Here is a 12,536-nt window from a genome sequence, read left to right on the forward strand (position 1 = left end):
GACACCTCGTGTGCAACAGTGGCAGCTGCAGATGGAGTGCTCGTACGACTGCGCTCTGTGGACGAGCTTTCGCTTCTGGAGGAGGAGGAGGAGGAGGGTCGAACTCCTACAGCCAACTGTTTCCTATACCGTGGGCTAGGCAGCACTGTCCCACCACCGCTGTCCCCTGTGGACCCTGCATCCACCACATTAACCCAGTGCGCAGTGATGGACACGTAACGGCCCTGGCCATGCCGACTGGACCATGCATCAGTTGTGAGGTGCACCTTTCCGCTCACTGACTGCTTGAGTGCATGGACAATGCGGTCTTTTACATGATGGTGGAGGGCTGGGATGGCTTTGCGAGAGAAGAAGTGGCGACTGGGTAGGTCATAGCGTGGTACTGCATAGGCCATGAGTTCGCGGAAAGCTGCGCTTTCCACCAACCGATAGGGCATCATCTCAAACGAGATTAGTTTGGCAATGTGGGCGTTCAAACACAGTGTACGCGGATGAGAGACTGAGTACTTTCTTGACCTACTCATAGTGTCTGGGAGGGTGAGCTGGACTTGAGAGCTGCATATGGTGGAAGTAGCGGTGGACAGGGCGGACTGAGAGAGGGTTGATGATGGTGATGGAGATGGTGTTCTTTCTGATGGCCTAGATTCAGTATTTTGTTGATATAACAGTGGGATTCCCTGACTGCTGTGGCCTTGCAACGACACCTCAACATTTGCTGCTGTGCTAACCGGTGGGCTTACAGTGGGGGAAACAATGTAGCGTTGCTGACTACCTTCTTTGTGATCAGTTGCACATGTGGTACTTGAGGTTTGGTGTTGTGTCCACGCTTGCAAGTGCATGCTGGTTAAATGTCTAAGCATGCAACTGGTGTTCAAATTTTTCAGATTTTTCCCTCGGCTAAAGGTCTTTGCACACTTCTTACAGATAACCTTGGCCTGATCATGAGGATTTTATTCAAAAAAGTGCCACACTGCACTCTTCCTACTTTGGCAGACATTTTGCGGCCTAGCACGCTGTGATCTTTTGACCCTCTGGACAAGCTGTCCAGCAACTCTTTTGATTTTTGGAACCTGTCTTTGGAGTGCTCCGGGCCTGCCAGATAACAGCTGTTGCGATGTCGATGCCTGCTGTGGATGCTCCTCATCTGAGCTATTGGAAGCAGCACTCTCTTCCCCCAATGGATGCCAATCTGGGTCAACAACTGGGTCATCCATCACCTCCTCTTCAATGTCATGTGCACCTTCCTCTGTGTCACCGTGTATGGTGGTATAGTGTGCGGAAAGGGGCACCTGAGTCTCATCAGGGTCAGAATCTGGCTCTGTACACTGCGAGGGCAATGTAGTGCTCTGAGTGAATGTACCAGCAGAATCATCTATCAGCGGCTATGCATCAGTGCACTCCATGTCAGATTCATCTTGGCCTGGGTAATTCACCATTTCACTTGATAATCCAGGCATGGTATGTGAAAACAGCTCCATGGAGTAATCAGAAGTATGGCCTGCGTCATCCTTCAATCTTGGTTGGGGTGAAGGACACAAGGAAAGGTGTGGTTCATGAACATGAGCCTCCAATGACGACTCAGTGCTTTTATTTTTTACAACTTCAGAAGAGGAGGCGATAGAGCTGGAGGCTGAGTCAGCAATGTAAGACAAAACTTTTTCCTGAAGCTCTGGCTTTAAAAGCGGTTTGCCAACTCCTAGAAAACTAAGCCTTCGAGGCCTTGTGGAGCCAGACGATGACGCAGGCTCAACACCTCCTGCATTCGGCCCTATTTTGCTTTTGCCACTACCATCAGATCCACCACCAACACCATTATTACCAGCTGCCAACCCCCGCCCAATTCCACGGCCTCTTCCACCAGCCTTCCTCATTTTTGGTAGAAATGTAGACAAAATCCAACAAACTATATAGTAATGTAAAACAAGGTACAAGGTGTCTATAGGACAGGGGAGATTTTGAATTTCTGCAGACACTTGTGGACACTGGACACTTTTGGATTGTGTGAGGCCCACTGAATATCAGAGCGCTATGTCACAGGCTCGATGGCACAGGTGTGAAAAAAGTGACTACAGGATAAGGGAGATTTTGAATTTCTGCAGACACTAGTGGACACTGGACACTTTTGGATTGTGTGAGGCCCACTGACGCTGTATGGTGTGAAAAAATGCACGCTCAGTACCTCAGCAGGACAAAAAAAAAATTGGGATTGCTTTTAAAAAAGCAGTTTGCAGAGCAGTGAGTAAACAGCAATGCAGCTGTCAGGAAGCCTTAGAAGGCAGCCTAACAACCAACACCGCTGATCCACCACAATATAGCCTCCCCTTGCACTGCACACACAGTGACTGGTGTGTTGTACAGGCAAAATCGCTAGCAGCAGAAGCAGTTTTTTTTTCTTCTTCCCTGCCTAACGCTCTCCCTACAGATTCAGCAACCTCTCCCTATGCTAAGATCGGCAGAAGTAAGATGGCGGTCGGCGTGCACACCCTTTTATAACCCCTGTGACGCCCACCAAAGCAAGCCAATCACTTGCATGCCCTTCTGAAAGATGGTGGTGACCCCTGCCTATGTCATCACGTTGCCCACAGTGTCAGTGGATCCTGATTGGCTGAAAAAGAGCGCAAAACAAACTTTTGAAACGCGACTTTGGCGCGTAAGTCGCCGACCTCGTGGCCGACCTCATCCTAGGGTCGGGTTTCGTTTCATGAAACCCGACTTTGCCAAAAGTCGGCGACTTTTGAAATTTTTCGACCCGTTTCGCTCAACTCTAATGGTTACTAAGGTTGAAGGGAGACTTTAAGTCCATCTAGTTCAACCCATATCCTATGCTAACTTGCCCTAACATGTTGATCCAGAGGAAGGCAAAAAAACCCATGTGGCAAACAGTAAGCTTCACATTGGGGAAAAAAATTCCTTCCCGACTCCACATACGGCAATCAGACTAGCTCCCTGGATCAACGCAATATTAAGGAAACTAGTGTATATACCCTGTAATATTATACTTTTCAAGAAAGGCATCCAGTCCCTTCTTAAATTTTAGTAGGGAATCACTCATTACAACATCATATGGCAGAGAGTTCCATAGTCTCACTGCTCTTACAGTAAAGAATCCACGTCTGTGAGTATGCTTAAACCTTCTTTCCTCCAGACGTAAAGGATGCCCCCTTGTCCCCGTCACAGGTCTAAGAGTAAAAAGATCATTAGAAAGGCCTTTGTACTGTCACCGCATATATTTATACATTGTAATAAGATCACCCCTAAGCCTTCTATTCTCCAAACTAAACAACCCCAAGTGTAATAACCTGTCTTGGTATTGCAGACCCCCTAGTTCCCTAATAACCCTGGTCACTCTTCTCTGCACCCGCTCCAGTTCAGCTATGTCTTTCTTATACACCGGAGACCAGAACTGTACACAGTATTCTAAGTGTGGTCGCACTAGTGACTTATATAGAGGTAAAATTATGTTCTCCTCATGAGCATCTATGCCTCTTTTAATGCATCCCATTATTTTATTTGCCTTTGCAGCAGCTGCCTGACACTGGCCACTAAATGTGAGTTTGTCGTCCACCCATACACCCAGGTCTTTTTCAGTGACTGTTTTGCCCAGTGTTTTACAATTAAGCACATAATTATACATCTTGTTCGTTCTACCCAAGTAGAAAGTGGACTATTTGTGTAACCACATCTTTATTTCCAACTATAACTGATTAGATCTTCACAAACTGTGACAACACTTTAATGCTCTTCACCTAGAGGCATGATGGCAAAATGAGAAAAGTGAGGTACTGCTGCAGTATGAGGCTGTGTATAGAGAAGAGTGAGATGCTGCAGGTGGAGGCTGTGTATATGGTGATGGGGAAAATGAGAGATGTGAGGGGGAAAATGAGAAAAGTGAGGTGCTGCTGCAGTATGAGGCTGTGTATACACAAGAGTTAGGCGCTGCCGGTGGAAACTGTGTATAAGGCCACATTCACATGTTCAGTATTTGGTCACTATTTCACAATACATGGAGGGGTCTCACATCGTGTCCTCCCTCTCACTGAACACACTCCCCCGTGTCCCACACATGACTCCGCTGCCCTCAGCCTGTCACAGCCCTGTTATGGCTGTTGCGCAAGCTTGGCTCACACTGCACAGGGCGGACTCACAATACATGGGGGGGTCTCACAATACAAAAGGGTCTCACACTGCAAGGGAAGGGTTCTTACAATACACAAGGGGTCTCAAACTGCACAGAGGGGAACTCACAATACACAGTGGGTGCCACACTGCAAAGGAAGGGGTGCTCACAATACACAGGGGGTTTCACACTGCAAGTGGAGGGGTACTCACACTGCAAAGGGACGCAGGCTCACAACTAGCCACAGTTAGTAACTATGACTTGGCAATGCCGGGCTCTTCAGCTAGTTTGTAACAAAAAAGTTACTAATAACCCTTAGAAAAATTAAAAACTTGGGGCTAAAACATTTTAGTGGTAAAAATGTAATTTATTCTTTCTGCACTGCTTAATGCTACAAAATTCTGTGAGGCACAAGTGGTGTCAATACGATCACTGCACCCCTAGATGAATTCACTGGGGAGTGTAATTTGTAAAATGAGTTCACATAAGGGGAATGTGACAAAGTCAATGGTAAAGTACTGGAGGGGAGATACAGTATGTGTCACTACACTTAATGGCATCAGTGATATAAAGCCAGAGTATTTTCCTTCAGCCCACTAAAGTGTTGTGAGACTTGAGCTAAAGTTGAATAAATGGGCTGTTTTTTTGTGGATATCCATAGCGTGGGTGGGAGGGTGTCCACCTTATCTCCACCTGCAGAGCCACCACCGTGTGCTGACAGGACCTGTGTGATGTCACAGTCATTTGATCAGTCACATGGGTGAAGAGTCACAAGTCTAGGCTTAAATAGCTGGGCTCCAGGGGCAGTCTGGGTCCTGTATGTCTGGAGAGGAACACTCCAGAGACGTGATTTTGTGCTGTGGTTTATGCCTGAACCGTGGGTTGTGCTAACCTGGAAAGGGCTGACCCTGCTACTACAAGGACTGTACCTAGAGCTACGGTTTTGTTTTACTTTGCTGTTTTGCCCAGAGGGTCATGTTTATTCTGTGCTTAACCCTTGGTTTATGAAGTGTTTAATAAACCAAGTGCATCCTTCAAGCCGTATTGTTCCAGTGTGTACGGGTATGTGCACACTAGGGTGACCGCAAAAAATCGATGTCGGAATTTTGTCCGTCTGGACCCCACAAAACGATTCCCCTTTCCAGATATTGAGATAGCCAAAATTTGAGCTCGATCAAACGACGTTAACCCGTGCCGCTCGTCGCTCAAAGTTTGAAAAAATCCAAATTGAGGTATTTTAAGATTTAGGTATTTTGCATAGTCTGTTAGACTATAAAGAATGTGACAACAACATTGCAGAAATAGCCCTGACCAAATTTTCGAACCATTTGTGGTATTTAAATGCAGAGTTGGTGGGATTATCGTTTTTTGATCCCACCATTACAGACAATGAAAAGTTGTTAATGGCTAATAAATTGCTCAGTAGCACAGATGAACCATCAGAGCACGCTAGGGTTGTAAATCCAAAAGTTAGGAAAGAAAAATTAAGAGGTAGGAAGTAACCGACTTTAACGACCTTCTGACAAAAGATGAAGAACAAAAGCAATATGTCCTGCAAGTTGTAAGCAAATGCCGAGCATTATATTCTGACGTTTCAAAAACTACTTTAACAAAAGCTCTAGAATAGATTAGATAACTATGTAAAATTATCAACTCATGTAGGTTAGCGTGCTCTGATGGTTCATCTGTGCTACTGAGCAATTTATTAGCCATTAACAACTTTTCATTGTCTGTAATGGTGGGATCAAAAAACGATAATCCCACCAACTCTGCATTCAAATACCACAAATGGTTCGAAAATTTGGTCAGGGCTATTTCTGCAATGTTGTTGTCACATTCTTTATAGTCTAACAGACTATGCAAAATACCTAAATCTTAAAATACCTCAATTTGGATTTTTTCAAACTTTGAGCGACGAGCGGCACGGGTTAACGTCGTTTGATCGAGCTCAAATTTTGGCTCTCTCAATATCTGGAAAGGGGAATCGTTTTGTGGGGTCCAGACAAACAAGATTCTGACATTTTTTCCCCCCCATATGAGATCCGGTCACCCTAGTGCACACAGTGCACATTCTCCTGTGTATTTTTCCGCACAAAAACGGCAGCTCTTGGCAGAAAACGCATGTACGTTTTTGCTGCGGTTTTGATGCGTTTTTGCCGTGGATTTGATGCGGTTTTTCAGTGTGGTTTTGCCTGCGGATTTGTATGCATTTTTGTAAGGTAAATAAAGATGTGTTATACAACAAAAAAACCATAAAGATTTGTGATGTCATTTCTGCCCAACCTCCTCATTTACATTGGTCCAACCCACACTCCATTACACACACAGATAGAAGGATAGATGGATAGATAGATGGATAGATAGGATGGATGGATAGATAGGATAGATAGATCTATAGATAAATCTATAGATTTAGCAATAGATATACTATATCCAATATATAAAGCTCAAAGTGTGTATGTATGTATGTTTGTGTGTATGTCCAGGATAGGCATCCGCACCGTCGCAGCTATAGCGACAAAATTTGGCAGTCACACATCTGGACCCCGAGAGCGTCCTAAGCTATGTTGTGAGGCAAAATTTTAAGCCCGCGCGTTCCAATTCATCAATTTTACCCCTATCTACATACTGGGGAAAAAGTGTGTGCGCGTCAAGCCCCGCCCCTCATTATGATGTCATAATGCTCCTATCTACATACTGGGGAAACAGTATGTGCGTATCAAGCCCCGCCCCTCATTATGATGTCACAATGGTTGCCATGGCGACTCTGATGTCATCATAGGTTGCAAGCCCTGTTGCTTATTATGTCATAATGGTTGACTATGGAATGGAGGATGTGTGATGGGTATATGGGCACTGGACTATGGAATGGAGGATATGTATGATGGGTATATGGGCACGGGCCTATGGGATGGTGGATATGTATGACGGGTATATGGGCACGGGACTATGGGATGGAGGATGTGTGATGGGTATATGGGCACTGGACTATGGGATGGAGGATATGTGTGATGGGTATATGGGCACTCGACTATGGGATGGAGGATATGTATGATGGGTATATGGGCACGGGCCTATGGGATGGAGGATGTGTGATGGGTATATGGGCACGGGACTATGGGATGGAGGATGTGTGATCGGTATATGGGCACTCGACTATGGGATGGAGGATATGTATGATGGGTATATGGGCACGGGCCTATGGGATGGAGGATGTGTGATGGGTATATGGGCACAGGACTATGGTATGGAGGATAATTATTATTTGTTATAACTAACCACAGTTAGTTACTATGCCCGGGCAGCGCCGGGCTCTTCAGCTAGGGATTGGCATCTGCACTGACGCAGCTACAGCCACAAAATTTGGCACAGTCACACGTCTGGACCCCGAGAGTGTCCTAGGCTATGTTGTGAGGCGAAATTTTAACCCCGCGCGTTTCAATTCACCAAACAATTTTGCCTGTTGTGAGTTCATTTTCCCCTTCACCATTGAGGTCTGATGAACTCCCTCTTCTGGTGAAGGAAGGTAGTGAGGCTGATTACCAAGCACCTGAGCAGGATGATGATGACTGGGTGACTGGAAATGCTGACTGGATATAAGGCAGCTGACACCCTTCTGCCTTGCTGGTGATTTCTCAGAGGGATTCTAGGAGACCAGTCTGATTCCTGCTCCTCAAAAGCTAAGTTTTCTGCTCTGCTTTTTGCATTTGTGTTTTGGTTTTGTTTTGCCTTGTTTTTCTGGATTTCTGCCATTCCCTGCTGGGGTGAGCTGAATTCCTTTTTGCTCTGTCTTCAGAAAATACCTGAGGACTGATATAGTCTTTTTGAAGCCTAGCGTCTTCAGGGCTTTTTTCCCTATCAGTCTGTTGGCTCTTGTTTTGATAGGGTTTTGGCAGATTGTAGACAGCAGCTTTTCTATCCTGTACTATTTAGTTAGCTTGGGCCCCATCATTTGCTCAGCCTATCTTTCTATCTGTGTGTGTTTTTTCATCTTGCTTCACCGTCATTATATGTTGGGGGCTGCCTATTGCTTTGGGGTCTGCTCTGGGGCAGTTTAGATTTCCCTTTCTGTCTTTAGGCTATTTAGTTCTCCGGCTGTGATCGAGGGGTCTAGGGCACCGTAGGAACCCCCCACGGCTACTGCTAGTTGTTGTTGATAGGTTCAGGGGTCTGCAATCCGATAGCTGCCAACTTCTCTGGTTTTCTGGACTTAGCTAGTATTTCTGTTTTTGCCTCCTACGGTGACTCATTCATAACATTTGCCCGATAATGGGGAAAAATGTGTGTGTGTCAAGCCCCGCCCCTCATTATGGTGTCATAATGGTTGCCATGGCGGCGCTGATGTCATCATAGGTTGCAAGCCCCGTCGCTCATTATGATGTGGCACAGAACTATGGATGGAGGATATGTATGATGGGTATATGGGCATGGGACTATAAGATGAAGGATGTGTGATGGGTATATGAGCACTCGACTATGGGATGGCGAATATGTATGATGGGTATATGGGCATGGGACTATGGGATGGAGGATGTGTGATGGGTATATGGGCATGGGACTATGGGATGGAGGATGTGTGATGGGTATATGGGCACTCGACTATGGGATGGAGGATATGTATGATGGGTATATGGGCACGGGCCTATGGGATCGTGGATATGTATGATGGGTATATGGGCATGGGACTATGGTATAGAGGATGTGCGATGGGTATATGGGCATGGGACTATGGGATGGAGGATGTGTGATGGGTATATGGGCACTGGAATATGGGATGGAGGATATGTATGATGGGTATATGGGCATGGGACTATGGGATGGAGGATGTGTGATGGGTATATGGGCACTCGACTATGGGATGGAGGATATGTATGACGGGCCTATGGGATGGTGGATATGTATGATTGGTATATGGGCACGGGACTATGGATTGGAGGATAAATCTAATTTGCTATAACCACAGTTATTTACTATGCCTGGGCCAGGCTCTTCAGCTAGTAGCCATATAAATTAAAAAAAATTGCGTGGCCTCGCGTGCAATTTTCTGCGCCAGAGGGGGAAAGCCAACAGCCAATATTTGTAGCCTGGGAAGGGGGTAATACCCATGGCTCCTTCCCAGGCTATGAATATCAGCCCGCAGCTGTCTGCATAGCCTTTACTGGCTATTAAAATAGAGGGACCCCCAAAAAAGACATGGGGTCCCCCTATATTTTATAGCCAGAAAGGCTACGCAGACAGCTGCGGGCTGATATTCATAGCCTAGGAAGGGGCCATGGATATTGGTCCCCGCCGGCTACAAATACCAGCCCGCAGATGCGCCAGAAGTGGAGCATCTATAAGATGCACCAATTCTGGCACTAAGCTCCTCCCTTCCCACTCCCTTGTAGCGGTGGGATATGGGGTAATAAGGGGTTAATGTCACCTTGCTATTTTAAGGTGACATTAAGCCCGGTTAATAATGGAGAGGTGCCAATGACACCTATCCATTACCAATCTTATATTAATAAAGGGTTAAAAAAGTCACACATATAATAAAGTATTTTAATGAAATAAAACACAACATGGTTTTCGTATTTTTATTTCACGCCCAGATCCAAGCGACGCCCTTGATCTTCTAGAAAAAGAAAAAAAAATAAACCAACCGTATACTCCTTGTCCAATTAATGAGTGTCCCACGATGATCTCCCCTATAGAACAGTGACATCAGGTGATGTTACTGCTCTATAGGGCCTCCCAGTGACGAACTGATAGGAGACAATGGCTCCTGCAGTCATTCACTGAGGTTACCTGAGTTCAAAGTCTCACTTTACAGCAATGCTCCGTGAGAATTAGGGTTAGGGCTAGGTTTAGGGTTACGGGACTATTTCCCAGCGGCGGAGGGATGCACCGTGGAGGGTTACCTCAGCCTGTCATTTCATGGCTGGAGCCCCTGGCGAGCGGTCGCATCAGCTGATGCGGCTGCTCTCCACGGGAGATCGTCATGGGACCCTCGTTATTATCTGGACTATGGTGGAAAAGTAAGTATAGGTTGGTTTATTATTCTATCTTTATTAGAGATCGATGGCTTCGGGGAATTAGGTGATTGGTGAGTATGTACTCTATGTTATGTGTTGTATGTTATATGTATGTTCTGTATGTTATAAGTTGTATGTTCTGTATGTTTTTTTTTTTTCTTTACATTCAAATCATTAGCAGGAGGACGGGACTACTACTGTCCCATCATTGGCTAATGTGTCATTCACTGACAGAGTAGCAGGCATAGCCCGATGGGACTTGTAGTCCCTATCGGACGATGTCTGCATACATACACACACACACATACAGCCCTGGTAACCCCCCGCAAGCACAATGATCCCTGCACAGCCCCAGTAACCCCCCACACAGACCCTCCAATGGCACGATGAGCCCCGCACAGCCCTGGTAACCCCTCAGAGAGCCCCGCACACACACACATAGGCTGTATACACATACACGCCTAGTCACTGCCCACACTCTTACCCCCTCCCGATCTGCAGCGCTTCATTCGAAGCAAAACTGCAAATCTTTTTGAGACCTGCGGTTTTGCTGCGGATCAATTCAAGTCAATGGGTGCAGAAACGCTGCAGATCCGCACAAAGAATTGACAAGCTGCGGAAACGAACCCACAGCGTTTATGCTGCGGATTTTTCTGCAGCATGTGCACAGCGTTTTTCAATTTACATTGACTTTAATGGTACTGTACAACACAGGAGATACTGCTGCGGACCCGCAGGGCCAAATCCGCTGCGGGTCCGCAGTAGAATCCGCAACGTGTGCACATACCCTACCTCCGTGTGCAGCCGAGTGAGCCGATCTACCACAGGGGGTTTCTGTTATTCTGGCACCATAGAGGCTCTGCCAATGTGACATGACACACTCAAACATTTCCAGCCAAATCTTAACTCTAATATTGCGCTTCTTCCCTTCTGAGCTTTGCTCTCTGCCTCAAAAGTAGTATTCCCCCACATATGGGGTATAGGCGTACTCAGGAAAATGCACAACAAATTGTATGGTGCAATTTCTCATGTTACCTTTGTGAAAAAAAAAATGACGTCATAAAACATTTTTGTGGGGAAAATGTGATTTTTTTATTTTAACAGCTCAACGCTATAAACTTCTGTTAAGCAACTGGGGGTTCAAGGTGCTCACCACACATCCAAATACATTCCTTGAGGGGTCTAGTTTCCAAAAAGGATCACTTGTGGGGGGTTTCCACTGTTTAGACACATCATCCTTTGTTCAAATGGGACATGGCATCCGTTAATGATTCCAGCAAATTTTACATTCAACCATTGTATGGTGCAATTTCTCCTGTTACCCTTATGAAAATGAAAAATTTGAGGCTAAAAAACATTTTTGAGGGAGAAATGTGATTTTTTTTATTTTCAGGGCTCAATATTATAAGCTTCTGTGAAGCACCAGGGGGATCAATGTGCTCATCATACATCTAGATTAGTTCCTTGAGGGGTCTAGTTTCCAAAATGTTGCCCCTTGTGGGAGATTTTTACTGTTTGGGCACATAAGGGCTCTCCAAACGCAACATGGCTTCCGCTAATTGTTCCAGCACATTTTGCATTCAAAAAGTCAAATCGCGCTCCTTCAATGCTCTGCTGTGCACACTAACAGTAGTTTTCCCCAACATATGAGGTATCGGCATGCTCAGGAGAAACTGCACAACAAATGTCGTGGTCTATTTTTTCCTGCTACCCTTGCAAAAATAAAAAAATTGGGGGCTAAATTAATTTTTTTGTAAAAAAAAAGGTAAATAGTCTTTGTTTTTCCCACATTCCAAAAATTTCAGTGAAGCACCTGAAGGGTTAAATAAACTTCTTGAAAGGTGTTTTGTGCACCTTGAGGGGTGCAGTTTATAGAATGGTGTTACTTTTGGGTATTTTCTATCATATAGACCTCTCAAAGTCACTTAAAAATGAGGTGGGTCCATAAAAAATGGATTTGTAAATTTTGCTGAAAAAATTCGAATTTGCTGGTCAACTATTAAAATTACACAGAAGAAAAAAAGGCAGCACTGCTTACCTGCCCAGATCTTTGAACAAATGCACTACAGGGAGCAGCAAGCCCATATAGCAAGATGTTAGCAACATAGGTGCAAAATACTAAATTAACAGCCACTCTCCACCTACCCATTCCTGGAGGGGGCGACTGCTTAGTATACATTTGCAAAATGAAGGCCTGCATGGGGCGCATTTCACGTAAGGGTACTACACAGTGCCTGGTTCACAGCCAGTTCAGTAGTCTCCTGAAGGTATTACAGTCACAAGTCCCCTCGCAGATAAACACTTGTGTTTGGGTAAAGGAAAAAACTGATGTGGGACGGCTGCCCATTCACCCCGGTTATGAGAACCACTCATCCTCGTTTAAAACAATACCCCTTAAGCCTAGT

Source organism: Dendrobates tinctorius, unplaced genomic scaffold, assembly GCF_039654945.1.
Source record: "Dendrobates tinctorius isolate UK_male_01 unplaced genomic scaffold, ASM3965494v1 ptg000036l, whole genome shotgun sequence".
In the NCBI taxonomy this organism is placed as follows: Eukaryota; Metazoa; Chordata; class Amphibia; order Anura; family Dendrobatidae; genus Dendrobates; species Dendrobates tinctorius.